Source organism: Strix uralensis, unplaced genomic scaffold, assembly GCF_047716275.1.
Source record: "Strix uralensis isolate ZFMK-TIS-50842 unplaced genomic scaffold, bStrUra1 scaffold_458, whole genome shotgun sequence".
Taxonomy (NCBI): domain Eukaryota; kingdom Metazoa; phylum Chordata; class Aves; order Strigiformes; family Strigidae; genus Strix; species Strix uralensis.
In genome coordinates this window covers 429-23276 of record NW_027437052.1, presented here as the reverse complement: position 1 = coordinate 23276, position 22848 = coordinate 429, and the positions used below count along the sequence as shown (strand labels likewise).

Genomic DNA, 22848 nt, shown 5'->3' with positions numbered 1-22848 from the left:
GCTCAAGTGATTCAATGTCCTTTTTGTAGTGAGGGGCCCAAAACTGAACACAGTCATCGAGGTGCAGCCTCACCAGTGCCGAGTACAGGGGCAAGATCCCTTCCCTGTCCCTGCTGGCCACACTATTTCTGATACAAGCCAGGATGCCATTGGCCTTCTTGGCCACCTGGGCACACTGCTGGCCCATGTACATCTGGCTGTCAATCAACACCCCCAGGTCCCTCTCTGACTGGCAGCTCTCCAGCCACTCCTCCCCAAGCCTGTAGCGCTGCTGGGGGTTGTTGTGGCCCAAGTGCAGCACCCGGCATTTGGCCTTATTGAAACTCCTCCAGTTGGCCTTAGCCCATCGCTCCAGCCTGTCCAAATCCCTCTGCAGAGCCTCCCTACCCTCGAGCAGGTCAACACTCCCACCCAACTTGGTGTCATCTGCAAACTTACTGAGGGTGCACTCGATCCCCTTGTCTAGATCATCAATAAAGATGTTAAACAGGAGTGGCCCCAAAACCGAGCCCTGGGGGACACCACTCGTGACCGGCCGCCAACCGGATTTAACTCCATTCACCACCACTCTTTGGGCCCGGCCATCCAGACAGTTTTTTACCCAGCAAAGCGTGTGCCCATCCAAGCCGCGAGTAGTCAGTTTTGCCAGGAGAATGCTGTGGGAAACGGTGTCAAAGGCCTTACTGAAGTCAAAGTAGACAACATCCACAGCCTTTCCCTCATCCAATAAGCAGGTCTCCCTGTCGTAGAAGGAGATCAGGTTTGTCAGGCAGGACCCGCCTTTCATAAACCCATGCTGACTAGGTCTGATCCCCTGGTTGTCCATTATATGACTTTTAATGGCACCCGAGATGACCTGCTCCATGACCTTCCCTGGCACCGAGGTCAGACTGACAGGTCTATAGCTTCCTGGATCCTCCTTCCTGCCTTTCTTGTAGATGGGTGTCACATTTGCCACCCTCCAGTCCAATGGAACCTCCCCAGTTAGCCATGACTTCAGGTAAATCATGGACAGCGGCTTGGCGAGCACATCTGCCAACTCCCTCATCACCCTTGGGTGTAACCCATCCGGTCCCACAGACTTGTGTGCATCCAAGTGGTGTAGCAGGTCTCTGACCACCTCCTCTTCAGCTGTGCTGACATCAGTCTGCTTCCCCTCCCCATCTCCCAGCTCATGAGGCTGGGTGTCCAGGGAACAGCCAGTTCCACTGCTAAAGACTGAGGCAAAGTAGGCGTTGAGCACCTCAGCCTTTTCCTCATCCTTAGTTACCATGTTTCCCTCTGCATCCAGTAAAGGAGGGAGATTTTCTCTAATCCTCCTCTTGCTGTTAACGAATTTATAGAAAGATTTTTTGTTATCCTTAACAGCTGCAGCCAAGTTGAGCTCTAGCTGAGCTTTGGCTCTCCTAATGTTCTCCCTGCATAACTTCACTGCATCTTTATAGTCTTCATGAGAGGCCTGGCCCCTCTTCCTAAGGCGATAGATTCTCCTTTTGTTCTTGAGATCCAGCCAAAGGTCCCTGTTTAGCCAGGTCAGTCTCCTTCCCCTCCTGCTTGTTTTTCGGCAGACAGGAACAGCCTGCTCCTGTGCCTTTAAGACTTCTCTCTTGAAGTATGTCCAGCCTTCCTGGACTCCCATTTCCTTCAAGGCAGCCTCCCAAGGGATTTTGTTAATCAGTCTCTTGAACAGGTCGAAGTTAGCCCTCCGGAAGTCTAAGGTGACAGTTTTACTAACCCCTCTCTTTGTTTCTCGAAGGATCAAAAATTCGATCATCTCATGATCACTGCACCCTAGACAGCCTCCAACCTTTACCTCCCCCACAAGCTCTTCCCTGTTCACAAGAAGCAGGTCCAGGAGGCACCTTCCCTGGTCAGCTCACTCACCAGCTGTGTGAGGAAGTTATCCTCCACACATTCCAGGAACCTCCTGGATTGTTCCTTCTCTGCTGTGTTGTGATCCCGGCAGATATCCAGGAGGTTAAAGTCCCCCACAAGAACAACGGCAAGTGACCGCGAGATTTCTCCCAACTATTTGTAGAAAGCTTCATCCACCTCACTGCTTTGGTTGGGAGGTCTATAGCAGACTCCCACAGCAAGATCTGCTTTATTGGCCCTTAACCTGATCCACACACTCTCAACCCCTGTCATCATGCTTCATTTTGTCTGAGGGTGAAAGCTTCATTAACGGCGGAAGAGTCTCCACAGGTTTTTTTTTGCCAGGATCTTAAGTCTAAAAATGATACTATGAATTTAAATGCTTTTTTGAATTGTTACAGGATACTTATCCCATTTTTCTCCCCATTTATGGTGGTTTTCCTAATTCTAACTCTAAGAATGCAAAGCAGAACCAGAATCTGATCTGTAAGCTTTACAGGTAGTAAAACCTTGCCCAACCACTTGTGATGAGCTGTCACCCATGAAGAGGAAATTGCTCACAAGTCACAACATGTTAACACCTGGGAGTATCCAGAAGTTACAATTTAAATTCCTCATACATAACACGTAGCTGTTTTTATGCAATTACTCTTCTGCATTATAAATACGGCTTAGGAAAAAATTATAAAATGTACTTATATATTATTTTTGTTGTTTGATTCATGCAGTGAAGCTTTTTAACCTGACAGGACCGTTTACCTGTTTATTAACAGGACAGCTCTACCTGTTTGGATACATTTCTAGGGAGTATTTGCTGCAGCAGAAGCAGCCTTCTAGGGCTTAGAAACTTATTAAGTATTGTGTAGTGCCAGTTTATTGGTGAAGTGGAGGTGAAAATAAAAATATCTAAGTATGTTAGTGCTAATTAGCAACTGGTTTTGATTTCTGTAACTGGCAGAACAGTGTAGTGCAGTTGCTTTACTTGCTTGCACATGCAAGGACTTTGAGTTCTAGCTAACAGGCACATGTTTAAGTTGCTATGTGAAAACAGGTCCTGAGGTAGCCTCACATCTTCTGATAGCCCGTGTGAACTCTAAGGCAGAGCAGGGGAGCCTAGGATGTGGGAGAGGGAACAGATTATGTGAGTCTGGAGAGGAGAAAATTAGTTGCAAAAAGGACTTCTGTATAATTTGTGCTGCTGAATCAAAGACAACTTGTGTACTAAGTGAAAAATCAGTGTGAAGAAACTTTACTGCATGTAGAGGACAGTGTTAAAGTCTAAGTGGCTATAGAAAAGCGGGCTGACTGTGAAAACTGCAGAGACCTGCAGTTCCCGTCACCTTCAGATATTTTTCTAACATATAAGCTAACATGCATAAGTTAGCCCTTGAGCTTTTTGAGAGCTTCTTAACTGAGTACAGTAAAACTGTGAAGGTGGTTTTCCGATGGGTAGAATTTATTCCATTTTGTAGGTGGGAGCTGAAGGTTATTATAGGACACTTATATTGATCCACTGAAGCATCTTTCTTGAGTTGGTCATAAATTTCTTTTCCAAATCTCAAGGGTCGCACGCTTGTGATTTTTCACATGACTGCTTTCCTTAAGAAATTAGTGTAGAAGCATGGATGTTACAAATGGGGAAATGGTACACTTGAAAACTTAAACTGCTTTTCTGCACAACACGTGTTTTATGATCTATCCTAGCTCACATATTCAGGGAGGATTCAGCTTCAGTGGCAGATAATTTTGAAGTCACGTCTTATTGCCAGCATGGGTGAAACTCTAGTGTGAACAGTTAAGGATTATGATGTTATTCTACTGATATGCTAGTCAGTCTTCAGGCATACAGTAGGGTGAAAATAGTTCAGTGCCTCTTTCTTCCAACCCTTTCAAGGAAAAGGTCATTTAAACAGTTCAAATACTGAGTGCGTTTAGGAAAAAAAAAAAAATGTTTCAGTTGATTCCAGCTCCAGAGGCTACTCTTGCCTTGAACTCCGAAGTTTCTAGGGCATCTCACTGGCAAGTATTATGCCTTTATTAGGTGAGCTATTAGATATGTTTAGCATTAAATGAAGATAAGTAGTTTTCTTTTTCTTGTTCTGCCTTTATCTCAAGCTTTTCCTTTAATTATCTGTGTGCTGCAAACCTTTATTATCTAAATAGGATGCAGATGATGGTCATTAGTCTGGAATATAGACCCTGCTGGCATATCTAATCGTTTTTCACTTGAATAATGGAAATTTCTAGTATTCCTGGATCCCAGAAAAACATTATAATTTTGTCAGCTGTACATGGGTTAGGGTTTCAAATTATGTTTTGTATCTTTTATTGTCAAGTTCATGCTGTTCCCATTTGGTCTGGAAATAAGACTGATATGTGGCTTGAGTAGAAGTGATGATTATGGAAAGGAGCTAATGTGTTCTGGCAGGTCAATTGCTCATTATTGAGATGATTTTCCATTTAAGACCAGAGTGGTATTTGAAAGCATTGGCATACTCAAGTCTACGGTGATAGGTGAGAGGATTAAGACTATGATTAGTGCTCTAAAAGTGCTGTGCATCATAGTGTTATGCTTAAATGTCCAAGTAGTTCCTGGTTTTGCTGTATTGTGCAGAAATGATTCATAGTCTGAAAAGGAGATAACGTGAAGACCATTCATACACTTTCTTGTAAAGAGTTATTGGTGGTTCAGTGAAACCTACTGGCCCTGGTGCACATGGACAGAGTATGGGCTTAGAGCATGGCTGTTTTCCCACTCAGCTCTTCACTTCTGAGTTGCCATTTGGGGGTAGCATCCCTCCAACACCTCTGCAAGGGAACACTTTACCTCTTCCAGACAGACTGCAAGCATACCTGAGAAGTTGAAATTCCCCCCTGCAGAGAGCCGGTGCAAGGGACAGCTTTTACATTTATTCCTAAAAGTTATTCAGGACTGTGCATAAACTGCTGATAGTGCAATTGCCATCAGCTAATGGGACTACTTAGAGGTCGATTTGGTCTTACTACTTGAGGTTGTAAACTCTTATTTAGAGGTTCAAGCATGCTCTTTTACACATCATACAGGAAATGTGCATCAAAAGCACATAACTTTTCCAACTATGTTGATTGATACAGTAAGATAATTTCCTACAGATCTCTTAGCTATTTAAGTGGTGTCACTGTGGTCTTTCTGCACTGTCTTGCCCAACGTGTTCAGTCTGTGGGGACTCATTTAACCATGTTTGCCTTTACATTGCCATGTATTCATTTTTCTTAGTCTAAATCCTGCTTTTCAGGGTAAGTTCTTTTTCTGTGCCAGTACACATTCTACTGGCAATATTTTGGGTTGAATCTTTTTGATGTCAGCATGAAATAAATCATTAGGATCATCTTATAATGAAATGTGCAATTAGACTTTGTATGTCAGAGGTTGTTACTTTGGGTTTAAGCTCTATTCTTTCCCTGTCAAATATTGGATTATGTAATGCAGAAATACATGCTTAAGAGCATATGTTGCACAACATGTCCCTAGTAAAAACATTTTTATTTCGTGTCATCCTTCTGAGGGAATGAAAAGCTTAGGGGTAACATGCAAATCTAGATGCCAAGATGAACTCTTGTATTGCACAAGAATTTATTTGGCTTAATGCTTAGTCAGAACCATTTTGTAAAAAAAAAAAAAAAAAAAAAAAAAAAAATTTAAAAAAAAAATTTAAAAAAGTCTTTATTCTCCAGAAAATATGGCAGTTATTACTGGTGTGGCCTAATGGATCTTTGTCCTTTATTTTTGCAGACTCTGCATTAGGACCTCAGCTAATGAGAAGCCCTCCCCTGCCCACAAACAGGTAAGCTACCCTTCCTGTGTGCGCAACTTCTTTTAATGTATTAGGGCTTTGGAGCATTCAACAAACAGATCACACTGTTTTACTAAGACCGAGGCAGCCACTGTAAGCAAATAGCATAACGCAGTGATGGGCTCGATGGACTGTGATGCAAACAAAGGTGAACAGCCTTCTATTCTGCTTTTAGTTTCTGTGGTAAAGTTATTTGCATGTTTTTCACTCTTTTTGACTTCCAGCATTAGGGGTCATGGGAAATGTCACTGGCAATTGTTTCGGAGGTCCAGATGAAGTTTAATATTCTGTTTGCTTAAGCTTTTAATACACTGTTGTAGGGTTTGACTTTTATTAAAATGGGAAGAAGGAACATTCATGGATTAGGGACATGGAATATGAATCCACGTGTGACTCACCTTAGTCTTTGTGAGCCAGACTTAGCTAAAAAGGCATGCTGTGCTATGGATTTAGCACCCTATGGAAAGAAGCTTGTATTGCTTCTGACATTTGTTTACTTCTTTATTAATGGACTGGCTTAATCTTTGATCTTTCATTAGATCTTAAGCTTAACTAAACAAGAAAGAAAACAATCTTAATGGCTCTAAGACATTTCTTGTATCCTGAATAAATGAAAGCAGGAGTTATGGAGTTTATCTGTTTGTGAATGCTGCTTGTTGACTTCTAAAGCTTGCTGCACTTGTAGCTTACTGGTGACGTGGCATTATGGAGGCATGGTTTTTGCTAATACTGTTACTAGACCATACTTGTAGTTAATGCAGATTAAAAAAAACCTCTTAAGTAAAAGCTACTGCTACAGTAGGTAGTAGGAAAATGAAAGAAAGACTGTTTTGTATTTCTGAAAGACTTCAGGTTGTATTCCTTAAGTATATGAAGAGATTAACTGATAGAGGAGAAAGAGGAGGGGAGCCAAAGTAGTTCATATTTTAGGTGACCTTGATGCGAATATCACAGGAACCTTGGACTTCCAGAGGTCAGATTTTGGCCTGTTTAGGGGCCTGGTTGACAGAGTCCCTTGGGAGGCAGTCCTGAAGGGCAAAGGAGTCCAGGAAGGCTGGACATTCTTCAAGAAGGAAATCTTAAAGGCACAGGAGCTGCCTGTCCCCATGTGCCAAAAGACAAGACATCGGAGAAGAAGACTGTCCTGGCTGAACAGAGAGCTTTGGCTGAAACTCAGGAAAAAACAGAGACTTTAAGACCTTTGGAAGAAGGGGCAGGCAATTCAGGAGGACTACAAGGATGTTGTGATGTTATGCAGGGAGAACATTAGAAGGGCCAAAGCCCAGCTAGAACTGAATCTGGCTATTGCTGTAAAAGACAATAAAAAATGTTTCTATAAATACATTCACAACAAAAGGAGGGCTAAGGAGAATCTCCACCCTTTATTGGATGGAGGGGGGGCGGGGGGCGGGGAACACAGTGACAAAGGATGAGGAAAAGGCTGAGGTACTTAATGCTTTCTTTGCCTCAGTTTTTAATGGTAAGACCAATTGTTCTCAGGGTACCAGCCTCCTGAGGTGGGAGACAGGGATGGTGAGGAGAATGAAGCCCCCATAATCCAAGGGGAAAGTGTTAGTGACCTGCTACACCACTTAGACACACACACAGGTCTATGGGGCCGGATGGGATCCACCCGAGGGTACTGAGGAGCTGGCAAAAGTGCTCACCAAGCCACTTTCCATCATTTATGGCTAACCAGAGGAGATCCCAGTTGACTGGAAGTTAGCAAATGTGACACCCATCTACAAGAAGGGCCAGAAGGAGGATCTGGGGGATTACGGACCTGTCAGAATGAGGTCACCCCTACACACTGAGGTCAGAGTGCCGGGGAAGGTTATGGAGCAGATCATCTTGAGTGCCATCACATGGCACATATGGGACAACTAGGTGATCAGACCCAGTCAGGAGGGGCTTATGAAAGGCAGGTCCTGCTTGACAAACCTGATCTCCTTCTATGACAAGGTGACCTGCTTAGTGGATGAGGGAGAGGCTGTGGGTGTTGTTTACCTGGACTTTCATAAAGCCTTCAACACTGTTTCTCACAGCATTCTCCTGGAGAAACTGGCTGCTCATGGCCTGGATGGGTGTACTCTTTGCTGGGTAAAAAACTGGCTGGATCGCCGGGCCCGAAGAGTTGTGGTGAACAGAGTTAAATCCAGCTGGCAGCAGGTCACAAGTGGTGTTCCCCAGGGCTCAGTACTGGAGTCAGTTTTGTTTAATATCTTTATCAATGATCTGGATGAGGGGATCAAGTGAACCCTCAGTACGTTTGCAGGCAACACCAAGCTGGGTGGGAGGGTTGATCTGCTGGAGGGTAGGAAGGCTCTACAGAGGGATCTGGACAGGCTGGATTGATGAACCGGGGCCAATTGTATGAGGTTCAACAAGGCTGAGTGTCTGGTCCTGCACTTGGGTCACAACAACCCCCTGCAACACTACAGGCTTGGGGAAGAGTGGCTGGAAAGCTGCTGGGTGGAAAAGGGCCCTGGGGCTGTTGGTCAACAGCTGGCTGAAAATGAGCCAGCAGTGTGCCCAGGTAGCCAAGAAGGCCAATGGTATCCTGGATTGTATCAGAAATAATGTGGCCAGCAGGACTATGGTTGGACTAGATGATCTTCAAGGTCTTTTGCAACCTTGGTGATTCTGATTCTGTGTCTAGGGAAGTGATTATCCCCCTTTACTTGACACTGGTGAGGCCACAACTCAAATACTGTGATCAGTTTTGGGCCCCTCATTACAAGAAAGACATTGAGGTGCTGGAGCGTGTCTAGAGAAGAGCAACAAAGCTGATGAAAGACCTGGAGAACAAGACCTGTGAGGAGAAGCTGAGGGAACTGAGGTGGTTTAGTCTGGAGAAAAGGAAGCTCAGAGGAGACCTTATTGCTCCGGACAACTACCTGAAAGGAGGTTGCAGCAAGGTGGATGTTGGTCGCTTTTCCCAAGTAACAAGTGACAGGACAAGAGGAAATGGCCTCAGGTTGTGCCAGGGAAGGTTTAGATTCAACATTAGGAAAAAATTCTTCACCGAAAGGATTAGCAGGTATTGGAACAGGCTGCCCAGGGAAGTGGTTGAGTCACCATCCCTGAAAGTATTTAAAAGACATGTAGACATGGCCGCTTAGGAATATGGTTTAGTGGTGGGCGTGGCAGTGCTAGGTTAACGATTGGACTTGATGATCTTAAAGGTCATTTCCAACCCAAATGATTCTGTGATTCTGTTCTATGAATCTAAGAAGGTTCTGTGTCATTGAGCTACTGTACTTAAAGTTTCGATCTTGTATTTCTGTATGTAAGGTTTGTTCACTTTCAGCCGTTCTCTTGCTTGGGTCAGTAACTCTGGCTTTGGGGGTAGTCTTTTGATTTGCAAGAAAACAAAGTCTAAATACATACCTCCTTTATGAACATCAGTTAGGGGACCTGGTAGTAACCTGCTAATATGGGTAATTACATCCTGCTTTCTCATCTCATTCTGTCTTTCTTTAAGCTAGTATTTTACAGGCAGATTAATCTGAGTTATATTTCCTGGTGATAAAGAACCTTTAGTGAGTTTCAGTGACAATGTACAGTAATGACAGACAGAGGATTAAGTTATTGAAGAGACATTGCCAAGGTAGCCAATGAGCTTTCCCCTTGTTTTTTAGTAGTAGTACTTTTTGCTTAGTACTGCATCAAGGATACAGTAAAAACACTTTTCACACAGTATCTTCTGAATTATACCTTGCTATTAAATTTCAGTGGAATGAGTAAAACCTACCACAATGAAAAGCAGCTTTCTCTCATTGCAAATGACTTAAGTGAACTGTAAGTAATGGCTGGACAACTGGAGTCCTAGGCAGAGGTTTTTAAAAAATATTTGTGTACACCCAGAAGCATAGCATGCAACTAGGGAGAGAGGAGTTCTTGGGGAAGAAGAGGTAAAAGTTGACCAGGACAGGATGCTTCTAAAAACGAGATGTGATTCCAGCATATCTGAGCTATGCTCTGTTTTGGGAATTGTCATTCCCACTATTTGAGGGGAAGACAGAAACATCAAGTGAAAATAGAAGGTGATTCAGTGCTTCTTCCTGACTTCCCTTTGGCATCTGATGTGATGTAAATTGCCTAAGAAACAAATTTTATTTCTAGAACTTGAAGCACTAAAAGGTGGTGGACATGAATAGGAAAAAAACAAATGGTTTTGCTTCTCTACTTTCAAGTATGGGAAGAAAGCAGTGAGGACTCAACACTCTAAGCTGATTGTTCTGCAGACATGCCCTTTAAGTAATGAAACTGTAATTTTGCTTTTCTTTGGTTTTGGTTGGTTTGTTTGTTTGTTTATTTGTTGGGGTTTCTTTATACCTGTGAAAGCTGACAGCTAGAATGGGAGAAGTCCTAAAAGTATTTGAAATGGTATGCTGTCATGGATGACAGCAAGGCAAGAGAAGGCTATGCTTGACTAATTTCTGCTGCCTTTTAGCAGATTCTGATATCACGCTAACTTGCTAAGGTAACATTTTCACTGTGTATCAGAAACAGATACCTGTCAACGTGAGAAACTGTCAGTGCCTTGTTACTTATGAGAGTGAATCTGTGTCATGGCATAGTGCTTTCTTAACACTGCAGTGAATAACATTGGACTTGAAATGTATAATTTACCTTAGATTATTTGAAATGTGTTGAGAAATAGTTTGTGATCAGACTTTCTGAACAACTTGCAAGAAATTAAATGCTATCCTGATAAAAATATGGAGGACTAAAACCAACTTACACAATGCATGTTCAGCTGTGTTTCTTCTGAGATATGATTCAAAGTTCCTTGAGATCAGGCAGTGTCTTGTCATTGACTTCAAATGACATTTATTTTAGATGCTTCATTGTGATTTTTTTTTTTTTTAATGTACCATTTAAGATTGGTGCATGAAATTATATTTTTTGGAACATCTGAATTAATAGTACCTTGCAGTGCTCATGTGCCCCTCCAGTAAACATTGTCTTTGCTGGTTGCAAGTCACTGCTAGTCCCTATTGCTTATTATACAAATAAAGGAAAGAAGTAGGCCAAGTCTTAGTTGAGTAAAATCTTGAAGCATGTATTTCTTAAGATCCTTTGTATTTCTGTATTTGGTTAAGCTAGACTTGAGCATGTGCTTAAATTTTGCTGAACTGAGGTAAAATTAATTCCCTGACAACTGAATGATTTCTTCATGTTAAGAGCGATCTCTATTTTTGTATCTTAGTTAAACTTTCTAGGATAGAACTCTGAATTGGTTGTATTGTGGACTTACTATGGGGTATCTTCCCACAATTGAACATTCCTGCTCTTAGCTGATAACATATTTGACAAAGAGGTATTGATAGTTCATAGCAGCTTTGATAGACTACAGCAAACTTACACAGTCTGGTGTTGACCACTCAGGAGTTAGCTAAAGCAATATGACCTTATTGGTGCATTTGAAATCTTTTCCTTTAAGCTTCGTAAATGTTTACGTCTATTTGAATTTAATTGTGATTCCAGCTGTTCTGTTGATCACATAATACTGAGGATGTGTGCTTGCTCTGGCAAGCAGCGGTCTCTTAGCCCATGGCATGTGTTCATGTCAAATAGAGACTGTTTTGATAATCCTGACACAGGGGTTTTTCTTTCAGGAGCAAGAGGTAGATAGAATGACTTATCACAATGGGACCCTGCAAACTTACACTGTCTCGTCAGTTCAGTGATACTCTTCTGGTATAAAGGTATATCCCAAAAATTCTAGTAATGGGTAGATAGTTGCTTTACCTTCTGTTATGTCATTGAAACTTTGACAGGAAGTGGTGTGCAGGTGTTCTGATTTCTAAGAGTACATTTCTAAAGAACACCCGTTGTAAGATGGGTCCTGTTGCATGTTAATTGTATTAGTTGGGATGTAGAGGCTATGTCCTGTATAGTGTGGTGAAACCACTCCATCAGGTTTTATGATGACCTGTTGATAGGGTGGTTATCCCCAGAAGAGATGACCTTCTCAGAATGTCTTTCCCCCTTACTGCATTCTCTTCTCCCCGTTTCTTCAGCCAACACTGAACAGAACTTTAATGAGGACTGGACTCCGGTATCAGCCTTAACTCAGTTGCAGCATTGCTGTGAATGTTAATTATCCAAGTAGTCAATATGGGTCTCAGTCTGGAACCACTACCCATTTGTATCCAGTCTTTTGGCACAGTGGTCATCTGAAGTCTCTCGTGTTTTGTGTCCAGCTAGTCATTCTGCAATGCCAGCTGCCTGAACCACAAGACCAATTACAAACAATACATACCTTTATTTCTTAAAAAATACTGAAATATAAGATATAGAAGTATTTATAGACTGCTTGAATTTTTTTGAACAGTAACTGGACTGGAGTGAATTTGAAGTGCAAAGTGATGTAGCTAGTAATTAAAATGTCAGAGTTACAGACATGGTGAATGAGGGGAGAAGTGATCACGCTCTTATGAGATTGCTGAAGCATAAATTAGTTTATCGGTATAAAACAATCTGTTTTGTCCTGGTTATGGCCTCATTACTCTGGTATCTGAGTGGCTCACATTCTTGACATGCATCTTTAAAACATACCGGTGAAGTAAGAAAATACTGTCATCCATTTATTTTTGAACAGAGAAATGGGAGAAAATGACCAAGCCAAGATCAGAAAGGAAGTTTGTACAGGTTACAGTCTTGGGACACAAAAGGTCTTGGATTGTTTTGCTGCATGAATTTAGTTATGTTAGCGAGCTTTCAATTGGTAATTTTCAGGTGCTGGTGATATCTTAATTTCAGATCACCTTTGTAGTATGTTGTGTTTGTGTGTGAGTTGAAGCTGTTAAGACATCATGGGTCATGGGGCCTGAGGCAGTAGAAACAAAAGCCTGAACTGAAGGAAGTGAATCCTGAGAGTGAGTGTTTAGTTGTTGGTTAGTCAGAAGATCACTAGAAGTAGAAGAATATATCAGTTACTCTGAATTTAAATCTAACGTTAGAGATGGAGTTAGAAAACCAGTATGAGATTCTTCAAGTGTGGGGTTTTGATCTAATAGGAGTAGAAGTAGTTCTTTCAGTAGACTCAAAGAAGTCTAAAACTGTATATATTAACATTGCTTATTATCTATACAACACAAAGACTGTGAATGCACACCTTGGAGACAGTTACATGGAGTGAAGAGTAACTTTCTAGGTGGCATATGAGATAAATTGAAACAGCTTCCTCAAGGGCTTTAAACAGAAGACAAGTATTAGCTGATAATTAGCATATAAATTTCATCTTGAGAATTAGCATATAAATTTCATCTTGAGAATTGGAATGAATGGTTTTTCAAAAGGCTGAGAGACAAAAGCAAATGACAATGGCTACTACCATCTGATTTAGTCAGACTCCCTCCCTCCCACAGCCACATCTAGGCCACACATCAGGCAACACTTCCATAGAACAAGAAGACTTCTGCCTTGGGTTATGGCAGGAAAGGGCAGATTCATCCTGGATTTACTTTGAATGAACTTCATAGCATCCCATGGTAGACTGAAGAGGGTGGTGGCAGAGGGATCCTTCTCATAGGGTCATTCCAGGTGCAGCTGCACTCATGCTGGCATACCAAGAAGAAGGGGCTACAGCTGGGAGGTTCATGGCCCGTTGTGCAGATTGGCAACCACTGACAGGTTTGTTTAGCACATGTGTCAGCGGGGAGCTGTTGTCCAGTCTCACTTGGATTTTTTTTTTTTTCCAACCATGATAATTAGAAACTTGCCTTGAATTTCTGCTGAAAAGCATCAACTTAACTCTGTACTGCCTAGGGTGTCTATTTTATATTGCAAGACTGAAGAAATAATTGAGTTGTCACTAGCGCAGTGTGTTCCAGTGCACAGGAGGGAACTTGTGGTATAAATACTGTGGTGGTGTTTGGAGAAATGTAAGGTAGGAAAACCTGGGCCCAGAAAATGTCACTGAAGTTCCTGTAGGCTGGTCATCTTTCAGAAATACATGAAAGAACTTTTAACAGTGTTATGGTTAAAGACTAATGTGCAAGAGTCTAGTGAATGAGTGTGGATCTTGTTGTGAAGGAAAGCCCACTTGCATGCAATCATAGCATATGGAAAAGAGTCTTACAATATGCTATTCAGAATAGGAAGTAAGTCTCATAATCTGCCATGTGGCTTATGATAGTGATAATACTTGGTTTATCAGCAGGTAGGTGGCATTGCTAAGAACACGAAGGCCACCCTTTTTAAAGAAAAGATTAAACAAGGTCTCCAAATTAACTGTACAAAAAACTACCTATGTCTAAACACAGTTCTATGTTAAAAGTAAAAGGCAAGGTGTTTTATATCATATATTGTTTAAGTCAAGAGTTGCTTCGAAGTAGAGGAACAACCAAATGAAGGTGTTAAAATTGTCTGATCAGAGTAATTGAGTGAAGAAGCAGATATCAAAGAAGATGTAAAGGGAAAGAAACAGGAAGAGCAACCTGAATGAGCAAGTTCAAAATTTTCATCTCAGAATGAAGATGAAGGAGTTCCACAGTAGTCTTGTATCAGGAAATTTTCTGTTAGTGCAGAGCAGGGGGAAATGTTTTAAAAGGGAATATGCTGCCAAGGCAGGTGGATCAACTGGCTGCAGAAACAGGGTCTTCCCAGGTACCAAGCAATGCATTGGTCCTTTCTCCCTCCCACAGGGGAAAAAAGAACAACTTACAAAGGGCACAAGTAACCACTGGATTTCTCAGGGGCTTGAAAGAAAAAGTTTGTGAGGCATGTGCATCCTGAGCCTGAAGAATCACAGGGCATCACTCAGTGAGTAGACGCTCTTCAGCGTACCCTTAGCAGGTCCAGGTGGCGGTTGTCAAGGCTTTGTTTCCAGCCCTGGACTGAAAAGCAGCCAGGTGAAGAGGTGAGTGGAATGAAACTATTTTATGTATAGATATGCAAAATTAATGGGTTCTGTAGTCATGTACTTGACAGACAATTTAGTGATACGTCCTGACTACATTATTTAGAAGTTCTCTCAGAAAATCCTTCATCTCTTCAATAAACCTCTTTTCTATGCCCAGGTATGCAGAGGAAAAAGATGGACAGACTTCCTCAATTTGAGCAGAAGATGATTTTCAAGTCCAGGAGTGGCCACGGCGGTTGGAAAAGGCAGTTTAGTGTGAGAATGAGGAAGAAGGCAGGGAAGGTGAACGTGGGAAAAGCGAGAACTTTTATGAAGTTTAAGACATTTATTTCATTTTTTGGACCAAAAGAGTGAGTTTTAGTGCATGTGTGTTTGTGGATTATGCACATTATATTTGCTATATAATATCCCCCTGGGGAGGGGGGAAGGAGAAAAATGCATGGACTTTCCTACCTGCTGTGGAGCACCTATCATGTCCCTTTTGACACAGGTTATTTATATAGTAGGGACAACAGTGTGATCAGATTCACTTGAGATGCTAGCCATTGATTTGTGTGGACTCTTAAGATATTTAAGAGGTTTGCCTTCCCTGACAAGCGCTTGTTGTGTTGCTTATACCCATGTTAAGTCTTGATTGCTTTTGTGTTGATGAACCTTGCAGTATAGTTCGTCTTAGTGCTGTGTGGTTTGATAAATGTGACCCCAGAGGATTGTCTGGTGTCTGTGATGAACTGTTACAATTAGCATCGTGATACTCAGCAGCTGAGCCTTTGGTTGGGGGATAAACCACATGGCATCTGAATGCTGCACTTCTTAATTCAACTCCTATTGCCTTGAATTTCCGAAGTTGGCAGGAGGGAAGATGTTTTCTATCCCTGTTTTCCCCTTGTATGTCCTCTTTAGCAGAAAGCTCTAGGAGTGAATGATGAAGCTGAGCTCTCAGTAACTGGTCCTGTCACAGCTGTAAGTTCCTTTTTTTTCTCCTTTCTTTGCATTTATGTGCTAGGGACATCTTACCAATTTTTACTTCCAGAAAGCTGCTTTTTACCTTATTTTTACTATAATTACCATTACTTCTTTGAATGGGACTTTTGATCCTCAGCTTTAATAACACAAAGCTAATTTCTGCTACTGATGATGAATAGTGATATAAGGAGTTTTAACTTCATTACAGACAATATTTTGGTCCTTGTTATCAGTCAAGACAGGTGTGATAGACAGTAAACTGTTTGTTCATCAAATTCCATTAAAGATACTGGGAGCTTGTGACATGTTATTCCATAAACTATGTAAGCCTAAGCTTAAACTTAACTATTACACTGTGTAACGACTAACTGACTGCAAGTGCTTATTAAGTTGAAATGCTGAAGCAAGGACTCCTATTGTGCAAAAGACTGAAAAGAGGGAGAAGGGAAGAAGGACAAAGGGGAGAAAGACAAAGGGAAGAAGGACAAAGGGGTGATGTCTATACTCTGTAAGATATAAACAAAAGCTTTGTGAGCCACTCTCAGGAAAGCAGGAAATACGAGGAATTGGTGACGCGAGGAAGACCCGGATGGAGCGACCCCCTAGCTGCAAAGTGCGCGGACGCCGGGTACACCTCTCAGAGAGACCCGATACCGGAAGGCGGAGGATATAAAAGAGACGGACCCTCGGGAAGTGAGTGCGCGCCGTTGGTGGAGCAAGGACTCCCCGGCCGCCCAGCGCTGTTTTGCTTGTTGCCGCTTGCTAAGTAAACAATTGAAATTTTGATTGGCTCTGACTCACATCAATTTGAGAAATCTACTTATAACAAAATTGGTGCCGTGACTCGGATAGAGGCAATCTGGTGGGAAGCCCCATACGGGGAGCGCGCCCCGCTGAGTTCAGCGGCCCCAGCTGAGTGCTATCACACCCTCTACCGACGAACTCCAAAACTCGGCAACAAGCAAAAGAACACCGGTAACCCCGTAATCTTTGTGCACGAAGCCCCGGACGAAGACGCAGGGTTGCGTGAGTGTAGGCCGGTTATCCATTCGGTTGGGGTTGGGTTTCCCGGAGCGTGGTGTGTGAGACGCCCAGCAGGGCGAAACGAGTGCGGACCCCTCGGTAGTGCATTTCCCATATCCCGCAAGGGACTGGGTCACAAAAAGGGGGAAAAACGAATTGTGTGAGTTTGTGAAGGCGCTCCGGAAGATGGGGCAGAAGAAGAGCAAGCCTTCTGATCCCATGGGCGGTGTGGGACCCAAGGTGAGGTACCCCCAGATACCACCAGATAGCCCTTTAGGCTTAATGTTAAACCATTGGGAAAATTACCCCTCTAGGCGGGGTAAGGACAAAGTAGAAATGATTTATTATTGTATGGAGGTTTGGGGAGGGAAACAAATCAGGGGCGACCATCTCTATTGGCCTGGTTTTTTTGGGTCCTTTGAAGAGTGGGTCTGTCAAGCCTTAAACATTTATGTCAATTCAAAGGAACCCTTTAGTTTGGAGGAAAGTGAATATGCACAGGCATGCGAATTATATGCAGTAGTAAAGGCTTTACAATTACTAAAAGAAAAAGTGGGAACTATATATACCGATTCTAGATATGCCTTCGGAGTAGTACATACCTTTGGAAAAATATGGGAAGAGAGAGGCTTAATCAATTCTCGGGGGAAGGACCTAGTACATCAGGAGTTAATATCACAAATTTTGCAAGCTATACGAGGGCCCAGCGAAATTGCGGTAGTACACTTAAAGGGACACTAGAGGGGGCTAAATCCTTTAGTACGGGGGAATAACCTTCCTGATCAAGAGGCAAAGAGAGCAGCGCTATTAGCACTGCACTTGGATGATCCGATAGAGGCCAGAAAGCGGTGTGTTAATTGTGGAGATAATTACCTCCCCTGTTATGCTTGCTGGGACGATTTCAGGGTAGACGGCATAGAATGTGTATGTGAAAGACCAGGGTTTAAGTAGTGCTTTTTCCATGGAAAATCCTATGAAATTTTAAGCTTTACTGTTCAAGAACAAGCAGAATTAAATCAAATGGGGATTAAACAGAAAGCTAATGGAAAATGGGAACTCCCGGATAGCCGAGAAGTTCTCCCAAAACCCATAGCTACCAAGATAATGCAGCAATTCCATAAAAACACTCATTGGGGAACTCAGGCATTAGTGGATCAATTTGCAACTAAATACATGTGCATTGGGATATATGATATAACCATACGAGTGATAGGAGAATGTCTCGTTTGTCAAAAAGTAAATAAACATCAAATAAGAAAACGAGTATATGGGGGGCGAGAATTGGCTCATAGACCTTTTGCAAGAATACAAATAGACTTTACCGAATTACCAAAGGTGGGGAGGTATAAATACTTACTAGTAATTATAGATCATTTAACCCAATTCGTAGAAGCCTTTCCCACAGCTCGAGCCACAGCTCACACAGTAACAAGGATACTACTTGAAGAAGTTATACCTCAGTATGGAACAATAGAAACAATAGACTCAGATAGGGGTCCACATTTTGTATCTAGAGTAACCAAAGAGACTTTGGCTGCCCTAGGTACACAGTGGCAATACCATACCCCGTGGCACTCGCAGAGCTCAGGAAAAGTTGAACGTATGAATGAAGAAAAAACAAAAACAAACAAAAAAAAACCACACCAAAAAAACCCACCTTACCAAGTTGATGTTAGAAACCAAAATGTCATGGATAAAGTGTCTCCCTTTAGCATTGTTAAATATCAAAACTCAACCCCGAACCGATGTAAGTATTTCTCCCTTCGAAATGTTATATGGGATGCCCTATGATTTAGAAATACCACCAGATCACCCCCAACTTGAAGAACTAAAGATAAAATCCTATCTGATACAGCTAATGGCAAGGGGAAAACAACTGCAGGCCCGGGGGATGGTAGTACAAAGGCCTCCATTGGATGTGGCCATGCATCAAATCCAACCAGGAGATAAAGTACTAATCAAATCATGGAAAGAATCTTCTTTGACCTCCCCGTTGGGAAGGACCCTACGTTGCTCTTATCACTACAGAAACTGCTGTTCGGACTGCTGAGAAGGGGTGGACACACGCAAGTCGCATAAAGGGACTTATACAGGATCCGACCTGGAAAGTGACCAGCCCTCCTGGGGATCTACGAGTCACCCTTCGGAAAACTTGAAAGAACCTACGAAGGACTCGATGAGTGAGACCCTAATATTTTGTCCAGTTGAAACTTGTATTTGTTTTCCCTTTATCTGCATAAAGTGCAATGTATGTAAAGAAGACTGGTGGGTTCATAATGCACATGGAATAAATCTTCGGTCTAGTTGCGAACAGTGTTATCAACGAGAACGAAGATTAACTAATCAGGCCCTAAAAATTGGAGTAAAAACGGGAAAAATAATTGAGGATTCGAAAATTTGGTGGGACATATTTACCAAAGGGATAAATCCCGAAATAGAGTGCACTCACCCTAATTGGCCTACTGAATATCACCCTCAGATCCTAAGGGTGATCTGTAGAAAGCAGATCCCCTGGGTCCCCTGCCGTGGACCCGAAGTCAAAACTAAAAACTAGGAGGCCTACGTGTCCCGGAGCAGAGGTAAGCGTACCCCTGAAGAATACGGCTGCTGCCGAGAAGATGGAACACCCTGCTGCTCTAAGCAACAGAGTAGGCAGAGGAGGCAGAGACGTACTGAAGTGGGGAAAACTTTGCTACCCTACTCTGAGGAGAAAAAGACCTCTGAGAGGGAAGGGCCAGATAGGAGTGCCAAACAACCTGATTAAAAAAAAAAAAAAATATATATATATAAGAGAAGCTACATAAATCTATAGAATCCCACCAGCCTTTTGAACATACCCTAACTAACCTAATACCATGACCCTGGTCAGACACTTATTATGGACATACGGGAAGTATGGGTACAAATTTGTATGGGATGAGGTTGACAACCACCATATTAAATAATAACCGAACACTCCAAACATATAAATAGGAAAATTCATCCCATACCTGGACAACTAAAAAAGGAGATGAGATACAAATAGACTGCAGAACATTCAATGTAAGTGTGATAACCCGTCAGCCCCCTTTGACTCAAATCGTTATAAGAGACAAGACGGGATCTAAAATAACGCAAACCCGTTGTGAGACTGAGATCTGTTGGTATGCATTTACTGCAACCCAACCAGTGTCCATAGTTTGTTTGGGGGGAACCAGGTCAGGAGACCAGGTTGTATCTTTCCGATTCCCACTGAACATACAGGAGGAAACTATAACTACTCCTACTCATACTGTTCCAACACAACCAACTGCCGTGTTTAACCCAAGAATCTTTGGAATCGGACCATATGCAATTAGAAATACAGGTCAACAACAAATGTTATTTAACCCGGCGTGGTCTCTCAAATAAGTTGAATTGCTGATACAAAATAATGTTTCAAATATTCAACCAACCTGTTCACCTTTCCTAAAAACCTCTTATAAAGGTTGGACAACCTGGCTACAAAAACGAACTCCTCCTATGAAAAGAATACAGAGAAACTTAACCGGCGTTTTGGAAACAGGATTAGGAGTTTTAAATAATATTGACTCGGAGGTAATAATGAACAAATTGACAACCTCGGTTAATAATTTAACTAATTTACAACAACCTTTGTAATCTGCCTTATTGGCTTTGGGGACAAATCAGTAGCTGTTGTCAAATATATTACCAAAAGGGGAAAAGGTAAATATAAAAGATCACGAATTGATTACAGGTACACTTGGTATACTCCAAAATAACCTATCTTTGGCTCTCAGCTGCATCCAGGCCCAAATATGGATGCAGTCGGTAGCTGCTTCAATTATAAAAGAAGATGAAGAAGGAACCCTCCCTACTGAAATTCGGAGAATAATTTGGGACAGTACCACTGATTTTGAAAGGAAACTCCAATCCTGGTGGAATCTGGTAAACTTTACCTATGACCCCATCACAAATGCAGCTACTGCCTTTGTACTCACTGTTCATAATACCACCATATACCAAATTTACCCTGTCATTTCATTAAAACTAAATCACAACGGGACCATACTCTATCCTTCTGAGCATAGAGTATGGGCCCGAAAAGTAAACGAAAAATGACAAACCGTCAATTTAGAACCTTGCATTGTGCGAGGACAACAAGGAATTATTTGTGAAGGCAATGCAATTGAGGCACAAGATATTTGTTTAGATATCGAACAAAATATTTACCACTTTGAGGTCCATCCCAATGAAAGTCCTAAAACAGTACTCATATATATCGGCAAAGGTTGTGTATGTTAGAGGACGGTTTGTGAATTCTTAACCGTAGACAAGGTCATAGTAGAGACTAAAAATTATTCAAATCTCTGTATTTACAATTTCACAAAGATAATCGAATGTGACTTTTCCTATTTAGCCCCGGTCATGTCTCACCAACTCCTGCAATCCAATTATACGTTAATACATAATCTACAACCTACACCCATTGGAATGAATCTCACTTTGGTTAAGCAGTTACTTCAACACAAAGACTTAGTTGAAATTTTAGAGCAAGTTAGAGAAAACGGACAAAAAAAAAAAAAAAACAAAAAAAAACAACTAATAACTGTTCATCACAATGTGGAAGAAATACACCGAGTCTTGGAAAGAGCAAAAAGAATGCAGAACATAACTGGTGGAACACCCTTTTTGGATGGTCACCTACTGCTACAGACATCTTGAATAAGTTGTGTCACCTCCATTGTGGTTCTCTTGATATTAATTTTGATCAGTTTAACTTTGTCAATAATATTATATGTCATAACTTGGAAAATGATGCAGCGGGTAACATATCTGATGTCTGTCACCCGTCCAATACTCATTAAAACCAAAAACGACCAATTAGATGATGACTTTAAATTAAAAAAAAACAAAAACAAAACAAAAAAACAACTCTCCTGTTAAGTCAACAAAAATTGCAACAATTTGATGAACAAAATGATAAAAAGAAAAAGGGGGGATTGTGATAGACAGTAAACTGTTTGTTCATCAAATTCCATTAAAGATACTGGGAGCTTGTGACATGTTATTCCATAAACTATGTAAGCCTAAGCTTAAACTTAACTATTACACTGTGTAACGACTAACTGACTGCAAGTGCTTATTAAGTTGAAATGCTGAAGCAAGGACTCCTATTGTGCAAAAGACTGAAAAGAGGGAGAAGGGAAGAAGGACAAAGGGGAGAAAGACAAAGGGAAGAAGGACAAAGGGGTGATGTCTATACTCTGTAAGATATAAACAAAAGCTTTGTGAGCCACTCTCAGGAAAGCAGGAAATACGAGGAATTGGTGACGCGAGGAAGACCCGGATGGAGCGACCCCCTAGCTGCAAAGTGCGCGGACGCCGGGTACACCTCTCAGAGAGACCCGATACCGGAAGGCGGAGGATATAAAAGAGACGGACCCTCGGGAAGTGAGTGCGCGCCGTTGGTGGAGCAAGGACTCCCCGGCCGCCCAGCGCTGTTTTGCTTGTTGCCGCTTGCTAAGTAAACAATTGAAATTTTGATTGGCTCTGACTCACATCAGTTTGAGAAATCTACTTATAACAACCCACAGCTCAAGATCTTATGCAGGTTTTATAAGTTCTGTGGCACCACTGAACAGGAAAAGGCTTCTTAGCTGTGTGTTTAGATCCTCACGGACAGGTGAATGAGGAGATGAAATTAGTAAATATCCTTTTAGTCTTCATTAATTGTTATCCTGATTCTTCATGTTGTGTACAAGCTGATCCTGTTTTTAAGATGTGGCTCTGTTGTACCATGAGGCACAGTTTTCTTAGTTGTAAAATTTGTGCATGGAGGATAAAAACCATGGCACAGATAGCACACAGGGCACAAATGGGGTCAAGATAGTGTGGTGCACTGCACTGCCTGCAGAGCATGGCTGGCTTGCTGACTTTGTGGAGTTGAAGGATGGCACTGACTTTTTTCCCAGTGTGCTTTTTCTTCAGCTACTTCAAGTGCCGTAATGATTATGTAGCATGTTTTTAATGCCATTGTGGAGAATAGCAGACATAATTACATGGCCCAAAAGAGCTTAGCATGTATGTACTGATGAGTAATAATATCTTTTGGCTCAGAACTGATTTGCGGGGGGGGGGGGCATCATTAAGAGGAAGAGGGCAACATGTGCTTCATGCCACACTTGAACACAGTGGCTTCTGAAATATGACATAGAAGGATCTGGTCCCTAGTTACCTCCCCTCTTTCTTGGGATAAAATTATGTACTTTCAATCCTTTTCTCTTGTACTCCAAA

At 42.0% G+C, this 22848-nt stretch overlaps 1 long non-coding RNA gene across 1 annotated transcript; it reads left to right on the top strand.

The window, feature by feature from the left end:
- The first annotated feature begins 16471 nt into the window (after positions 1-16471).
- LOC141938945 (uncharacterized) lies at positions 16472-22096 on the top strand. The gene is made up of 2 exons (XR_012627439.1): positions 16472-16575; positions 18601-22096. It is a non-coding gene; the product is annotated as an uncharacterized LOC141938945 (long non-coding RNA).
- Positions 22097-22848: the final 752 nt, after the last annotated feature.